We start from the raw sequence: 9,140 nt of genomic DNA on the forward strand, positions 1-9,140 counted from the left end.
AAAACAAAGAAAACACCAAAGCAAAAGCTAGCAACTTCAATCTGTTGTTGCCCAAAAGCTGCTTGCCAACCAACTGAAATGAACGTTCCCAGCACAAACCTGAAAAAAAGTTGAACAGAGCCCTAAAACTAGAAGAAAACTGAGCCAAAACAGAACCCCAAAACAGATCTTCAAACACCGCTGAGCACCACACTGTAACCAGTGGGAAAGAGCAACCCAGTAGCAACAATGCCATCAAAGGAAATCCCAAGGAAGGAGATGGTGTGAACACCCAAGTGAGAACTTTACACACCTTTGGGGTGAAACATGATAAATAGCGGTGTAGAAGTCGAACTAGATTGTGAAGTCGATGAAGGATATGGCCAATTGGGGTGAAGAGGGACTTGAATGTCGAGGAAAGTACAAGAAAAATGAGAAATAGGTGGGAAGAAGATGGAAGGAAAGGGAAAAAGGAGGAAACGAAAAAAAGGAGAAAAAGGAAAAGAAAAAAAAGTGGAGAAGGAAGATGAAAATGAGGAGAAAAAGGAGAAAGGGGGGAAAATGTGGAAGGGAAGTCGAAGGAAGGAAGTAAACAAGGGAAAAAGGGGCTACGAACAAGAAATCAAGGGCATAGAGACTTAGATGAAAGTGGCGATTAGGCCCTGGAGTTGGGAAAACAGAAGCTAAGAGAGAAGGAAAAGAAATGACAAATGGGAAAGAAGAAGAAGATGACTACCATGACCCTGGCCATAGTTAGGTTGGCATCTGCAGGAGATGAATCGAAGGAACACTCACACACCGATGAGAAAAGCTCTCACAAGGAGAGGAGAAAAGTAGACTTTTGTTGTATGTTTAATATTGAGACATTCAAATTTCAAGGATAGGTCTTGTTTATATCTAATTATAATGTTAGTTTGATCCCTTATTTGTATTTCATTCAATTTTATGTCAATATACATGCATAAAACCATTGTAATAATTGGTCTGAGGACCAGACCACAAACCTATTCTAGATAATCAACTATCACTGTTCCTTTTTCTGTTTTTTTTTTTTATTTTTTTTTTTCATAATTAGAAACTTTTCCTTTTTCAAATGACATTTTTTTTCTTTACAACACCTTGTCTCTCCCTCTTTTTGGCCCAAACTTCTTCCAGTCAAAGTAAAGACCCAATATTTGACGCCAAATAAAATTCACTCGGTTCTCTCCATGGTGAGAGTGTTTCCTCCTTCGCGAGCTTGTTTTTCAGTTGCCTTCCCATCACCCTGTCTTATACCTTTTCTTTTTCCTGTTCCCTCCACCTCCCTACTTTCCAACACTCCACACCATCCCTTCTCTCCTTGGCTCACTCCTCCATGGATCTCACACTTTGGATCGACTTCCACTCATCACCACTGCGAACGCGAATCTTCACGATTTTCGTTTAGGAGGAAAATGTGTAGAGTGTCGGGTTTTTTCGATGCTCGGGTGTTTTCACCACCTTCTTGCCTCAGCTTGGCCTTGTTGCCTCTGTTGCTCTAGGATTGACTCCTACAAGCTTCCTTTGATTTGTGGTGTCGATCTTTATTGTGTTCTTTGGAGGTTGTTGACCTCTTCTTTTACTTCATTTTTGGGGCTGTTCGAGTTGAATTTTGGTGGCTGTTGAAGGCTTGGTCTGCTAAGCTCTGGTGGTGGCGATTGATGCAGGACCCTTCTAGTTTGTTCTCGGGTTTTCTCTGGTTCGGCCTCACCTTTCGGTTGGGCTTTTCTGTTTTTGTTTTTGCTGGTCCTGTTTGGTTTGTTTGTTGTATGTGGGCCAGTAGTTTGTCATAGTGTGTTACGTGTTTTGGCCCTTTGTGTTGTATTGTTTGTTGATGGTAATGAATGTTACCTTTGTTCCAAAATTAAAAAATAAAAATAAAATAAAACTCACCCAGGTACAATCTTTAGAACTGGAAATGGTGAGGAAAATCACTCTGATTACTTGTTGAAAATATTGTACGTAAGTTCATACAAAATTGTTAATTACAATCAATTTAAAATGATATATTTACACTAAGATTGAAGAAAATAAATGGGTATAAAACACACATTTTACAATATTTAATTTCGAATATAAAATTTCTTATTTACAAATGAAGATAAATATCGCTATCGATTAGTATTACGTGTCCTAATTACAATAGCTAATTTTTTTTTGTCGAATAATTACAATAGCTAATTGATACAATCCTATAATTAAGCAAATCTTCTCGTTGTCGTTAATAGGTTTAGTTTTTATATTTTTGTTGAGGTGCACAGTGTCAAGTGGCGCCTGCCAAACATTGCCATTTTCATTCTCTCTATTACGAAATATTCTATAAGATCGTCTGCACGTGCATGGGCCACCATTTTAACAATTCTTTGCCCATTAGCTCGTGGGCCCGCCATGCCTTCATAGAACACGGAATGAGATGCAACAAGTAAAGTCTTGGTGGACGACCGGAAGAAGGTTCATGTAAATGTGATTTATAAATTTCTCATGGGTTGACCAAAGCACAGTATGAAGGAAAGTTTGACTAGTAAAACCGACAACTGAATAAATAAGAATAAATAACGTTCTTCACTGGTATAACCCAGCCGCTTTCTTTTACCACTGCAAATCAGAAATTTTCTTCCTCTTCCAGACGCTAAGTTTTGTGTATATATTGATCCACTACAAATATTAGTTTTCACATTAATTTGGAATTAAGCGTTGAGTTTAATTTCAATGGAGGAAGTTGAAATAGAAGTACCTCAGTATTTCATATGTCCCATCTCTCTCCAGATCATGAATGACCCCGTAACGGTGGTAACAGGCATCACTTACGACCGGGAAAGCATCGAGCAGTGGTTCTTGGCAACCAACGACTTGTCGTGCCCAGTCACAAAGCAGGCCTTGCCAAGAGGCGACGACTTGACGCCCAATCACACCCTCCGCAGGCTAATCCAGCAATGGTGCAAAGAAAACGCAACCAACGGGGTTGATTTCATCCCGACCCCAAGACTCCCTCTCGACAAGATCTATCTCACTAGACTAGTTCGGGATCTTGGGGTTTCTCATTTGCAGTTAACTGCACTGAAAAAATTGGAAGCGCTTGTGTTAGAGAACGATGAAAGGAAGAGGTTCTCCATGGCCGAAGCAGGTGTTGCCAAGGCAGTGATTTTGCTCGTCATAAGATGTTTCAGGGGAGGTGAAACAAATGGACTTCTAGAAGCTTTTAGAATTTTGCATCATGTTTGGAATGTGAGTGGTGATCATGAAGTCCAACTTCTTGTTAATGGAAACACCGACTTTCTTGATTCTTTGACATGGGTTTTCAGGTGTGGTCTTGATCAGATGGATAACCATCGCCTTGTGAAAAACGAAGCGATATTGGTATCGAAAATGACAATGGAAGTCCTAAGTCCATGTCTGCTCGAGAGGTTGAACCTTGAATTCTTCAAGAATATTGTCATGGTGTTAAAAGAAAAAATTTCACAGAAAGCTGTCAAATCTGCACTCCACATTTTAATAAATGCATGCCCGTGGGGGAGAAACCGAATTAAAATCGTTGAATCCGGTGCAGTCTTCCAGATCATCGAGCTTGAGCTTGCAAAACCTGAAAAGTGTGTAACAGAGCTGATATTCAATCTTTTGGCCAATTTATGTGGCTGTGCTGATGGGAGAGATCAGCTGCTGAAACACGGTGGAGGTATGGCCATGGTGTCTAAAAGAATACTTAGGGTTTCGCCAGCAACAGATGATCGAGCAGTTCATACACTTTCCTCGATCGCGATGTTCTCCGCCACACATAATGTTCTTTCAGAGATGCTGTTGGTTGGAGCAGTGTCAAAACTGTGCATGGTAATGCAATCAGACCGTGAAGCCTATTTAAAGGAAAAGGTTAGAGGGATCTTAAGGTTGCACTCTAATGTGTGGAACAACTCGCCTTGTATTGCTGTATATCTGATAACAAGGCCTAGGTAGTAGATAACTGTATACATATACATATACATATATATATATATATTCTCAAAAACTTATTTCAGGACTTTTTGTTGTTTGTTCATTAATTTGTATACAATTACGATTAAAAGTCTACAAGTTCTGTTACTTGTGTATAACTAATGAGTTTTGTAACTGGCCACTTTAGAAATACGATTTCCATACAACTTTAATTTTAGTACATTGTTCTACGTACTCTTCCCATCAACCAAACAAATTGAACTCTGAATTCCACTACTCATTGCGTTGTCCTAAATTTAAATACATGAGTTCTTAAATTATTCTAGTAGGCTTTTTTTATTAGCACCCCACATAATATTGAATGCACCCTATATTAAAATTTAATATTAAATAACTTGTGTTCCCTATTGTGGAATAACAATTTCGACCTTATTAGGTTCTAAATACACCCCAAATCACTTAATGTATTATTTATCTTCTTCAACTATCAAAACCCATTTCCACCTTTCATTGTTGAACAAAACTCTAACTAATGAAACTACAATACGTTGTTTGAGAAAAATTATTTTTGACGAATGAATCACAAAATCGATGTTTTAGAAGCTTCACATGAGGTAAACCAAAGGCGTGCGAGAATCATTTGGAGAATGCATCCTGAAAAAAATGAAAAGTATTGACAGATATTATATATTGAAATAGAATCAAAGAATCTGGTCTTTTCCAGCCATATATACTAGTTAAATTGGGAACACAATGGTACAATAACACACCTAAAAAAGATGACAAAAGTAGAAGAAGAAAGATTTCCAATCAGAATTATGAAATCTTTGTTAATAGAAAAATAACACACAAGCTTAGACAAATGAAAATGGATGCACTTTATAGAAGGTAATCCTCCTCCTAGACAGAGAGCCTTTAAGATATTTACAGGTCCAGGCACCTTATAATTTACCCACAAATTTGGAGATACAATTCAATCTCATTTTCTGCCCCATGGAAAGCAACAACTCTGCAAAATTTCTGTCCGAAAAAGAAAACGAAATGAGATATAAAAACCAGTGTTTGTATGAAAATGTGGGGTGTATAGAGAATGTGGGGTGTATGTAGAAAATGTAAGGTGTATGTTGAGAATGTGGGGTGTATTTAGATAATTTTTAATTGAAAAAGCAAATGTGGGGTGTATAAAGTGTGCGGGGTTTATTCAACAATTTGTGGGGGTGTTAATATAATAAGCCATTCTAGTATTCTGTACTCCCATATTTATTAATTGAATTCAATTCTGAATATTAGAATAATTTAACAACGCATGTATTAAAAAAAACGTAAATCCTTAAATTTTATGGAAAACTAGCCAAAACCCCCCAAAAACTCTCTTTAATCATAAGGACAAAACAATTCAATAACATCCAAAATGGGCATGTAAAAGAAGACAAGGGAGGGAGCATTTTAAGGAAGGAGAGCATTTCAAGGATATCACATGCAAAAGTTGGGCACTAGGAGACAAACCATGCAGCAAATTCACGTGCAAAAGAAGACAAGCAAGTTCACATGCAAAGCAAAAATCAGGCCACGTTTCAGAAACAGTGTTGACAATTTCAGCAGCAATAGAAGCATAGTGACAATGACAAGTACCAAAGAGATGTCCACACCATTTATTTATAAATAATTTTAATACCATTGTATTCTCATTCAGTCTATATAAGTGGAGTTTCATTCATTGTAAAAACATACTTCATACTTCTTAACATCTCAACACCTGAACATCCTACTCTCATCATATACTCACACCATCTTCATACTCTCAAGCATCTGTAGTCTTCATAGCATCCTTATAAACACTTCCTTGTGAACACTTTCTTGTAAACAACTATCTTTGTAAACATTCCATATATCAATAAAAGTTCAAGTGTACATATTCAAGCAATCTCCAAGTCTTAAGTAAGCTTTCTTTTCTTTCTTTAGTGTGTTTGTTTAATTAGACTTCTAGTCCAAAATAGGGAAACACTATTGTAGTTATATTATTAACTTGCTAAAATGATGATCATACTTTGTTCGGGCACTCTGTTATAGTTAAATGCTTGCCATACAAATAACTGGATATCAACTAGGGTATCTCTGAGTTCTTCGTACCTCTGAGTTCAGCCGTTAAGGCCTTATACTTGTACTGTGAGTGGCCGTCATGCTGAAACATGTTGAGTTCCATGTACAAGGTCTTATGTCTAGTTGTTATAATGGCCATCCGACTATTTAACCAAGTCTGCTTCGCGAATCTGGTATCGGAGCCAAGTTTAGCATTTTAATACTATAATTATAATAGTAAAGTACCTTGAGTACAGAAGTCATTAACACAATTGATATCACACTTGTTTATTTTGTATGAACAACATATATTATTGTCCTCGTAGACCTTGTCAAGCACAACCACTAGGTATTTATTGTCTCAGACACCCAACTATAAATAGCATAAAGAGAAGATTAGCATATATATCCAAAATAATTAGCAGAACTTTAAAGAAGCAGAAGTTTTATCTTGGTTATCTTGAACATCCTTCATTTATTCGTAAATATAATAACACAGAAGTGCAGCATAAAGTTTTAGAAGCAAAAAGAGCAACATATCAAGTTTTAGAGACCTTGAGAGAAGAAAGAGAATTTCTAAGAAATCAGTTAGCCATAACTTTAGAGAAAGGTAGACTGTAGTCGTTTATGATAGATTATCTTAATTTAGAAATTAGTGAACCACAAAAAAGAAAAATAACCTTAGACCAAAATAGTTTAGTTTGTTATTTTCTATTGAGAAAGCATAATCATATTTTGCATAGTGAAGAAAATCTACAAGCCAATAGTATTATAGATCTTATTATTAGTCAAGCAAAAAATATAAAATTAGAAAATAATAGGCATAATCAATTGTTAAACTAGTTCTTAGAGCATTTTCAGAAAAATTGCATAAAAATAATTAGACAAAATTTAGACTATATTACATCTCAGTTAGAAGATAATAATAAAAATATTCAAAGGTTTCCTAGCAAAAGAGAGATAAAAGAGCTTATTGACCTCATAGATAGTAAGCCGAAGCAAGTAGAACTTAGATCATTAGAAGTAGTTGAGCAGTTAAAATTAGAAGTTCAAAAAATTCAATTAGTGCAAAAAGAGTTGAGTTAACAAGTACATAAGTTGTGTGACATCCCACATCGCCCAGGGGGTGATCCATAAATGTATATTCCCATCTCTACCTAGCACGAGGCCTTTTGGGAGCTCACTGGCTTCGGGTTCCATGGAAACTCCGAAGTTAAGCGAGAAGGGGGCTTAAGTAATCCCATGATGGGTGACCCATTGGGAAGTTGCTCGTGAGTTCCCAAAAACAAAACCGTGAGGAAATGGTAATCCCAAAGCGGACAATATTGTGCTACGGTGGTGGAGCGGGCCCGGGAAGTGATCCGTCATGGGCCGGGATGTGACAAATTGGTATCAGAGCCTAACCCTGGCCGCGTGTATGCCGATGAGGACGTCGGGCCCCTAAGGGGGGGTGGATTGTGACATCCCACATCGCCCAGGGGGTGATCTTTAAATGTATATTCCCATCTCTACCTAGCACGAGGCCTTTTGGGAGCTCACTGGCTTCGGGTTCCATGAGAACTCCGAAGTTAAGCGAGAAGGGGGCTTGAGTAATCCCATGATGGGTGACCCACTGGGAAGTTGCTCGTGAGTTCCCAAAAACAAAACCGTGAGGGAATGGTAAGCCCAAAGCGGACAATATCGTGCTACGGTGGTGGAACGGCCCTGGGAAGTGATCCGCCACGGGCCGGGATGTGACAAGTTGCATAATAAAATAGATAAATTATTAGTTTAATGATCGATTATAGAACTAGCAGAAAATATATCTAGGCTTTGAAAGAAATTAGTAAGTTAGATAAAGAACTAGCAGGTTTAATAGATTTTTCAATACAAGTAGCCAGTAGTAATATTCCCATTAGGCAAAATAAGTTAATTATTCAATTAGTTTTAAGTTTGGTTGAAAAATTAAATCAAGTTGAAGAACAAATAGCAAAAATAAATCAAATTTTACATAAAGCATCTTAATCACTTCCACCATCTTTGTTAGAAAAATTAGAAAATTTTACTTTAAGTACAAATAATCATATTAGAAGACCTTTGATAACAGAAAATGGAATTGTTCAGGAGAAAAGGAAAAGAAGTAGTTAGAGTTGAAGATATTTATCCAAATGAAGAAGAAGCACAATAATTTATTAGAAGAGGTTTTGAAAGAACGCAGAAAAATAAATATAATTTGTATCAATTAGGTTTATTTAAAAATAGAAACAGAATTGTAAGTAGCATCAGTCACATTGAAGTTAGTTGTATTGATAAAGAAGTTACACTTAATTTAATTAGTAAAGAAGCAGTTACTCATTTGAGAAAATCACATTTTAGTTAGATTCACATGGGAACAATATTAATTGCAATAGTAGGATTAACCAGAGCACAAGTAGGCACAAAAGCATTAGTATACATATATGACGATAGATGGGATAATCACCAACATGTAGCAATAGCAACAGCTGAAGTAGACTTAAGTTCAAATTTAGCAGTCATAGGTTGTATTCCTAATTATGTTATGACAATAAACGAATTTAGTAAATATATTAAAGTAAGCATAAGAACAAAAAATTATAATATGAAAGGGGAGTATAAAAATTTGTGTATTAGCTTAATGTATATTGGTAAAGTGTCTGATAAATATAATTATAAGTTTAATTTAGAATTTCAAAATTTAGTTCAAACATTTGGTAGTAAACATGTAAATATGATAGAAGCAAAACCCATCGAGAATAGCTTTTTAGAAGGAACTTAGTAGACATTACCTAATTTACAAGTAACAAGAAATAGACAACCAGATAGAGTACAAATATATGAAACTAGTATAGGTAACGCAACTATTAGGTTTAGTAATTACAAGTAATTAGAAAAAATAGAAGAAGATGAAAATGAGATAAAAAAATGAGAGTATTCATATGGTTTTTGATAATTTAGATATTAATTTAGTTGAGCAAAATTTCGATCATATTGTAGATTAACTTATAGAAGATATTGATCATTTAGATGAAGAAGAGTATTTAGAAAAATATAATACATATGATTTAGGATTACATAGAATTTCAGATGAAGAGATGAAAAAATTAATTTAAGAAATATGAGTAGAACATATATTAGGA

At 35.8% G+C, this 9,140-nt stretch overlaps 1 pseudogene; it reads left to right on the forward strand.

Moving 5' to 3' along the window:
• Positions 1 to 2,566: 2,566 nt before the first annotated feature.
• LOC137741352 (E3 ubiquitin-protein ligase PUB23 pseudogene) lies at positions 2,567 to 4,116 on the forward strand (annotated as a pseudogene).
• Positions 4,117 to 9,140: the final 5,024 nt, after the last annotated feature.

This window comes from Pyrus communis, chromosome 11 (genome assembly GCF_041283825.1).
Source record: "Pyrus communis isolate YQ-2024b chromosome 11, ASM4128382v1, whole genome shotgun sequence".
Classification (NCBI taxonomy): domain Eukaryota; kingdom Viridiplantae; phylum Streptophyta; class Magnoliopsida; order Rosales; family Rosaceae; genus Pyrus; species Pyrus communis.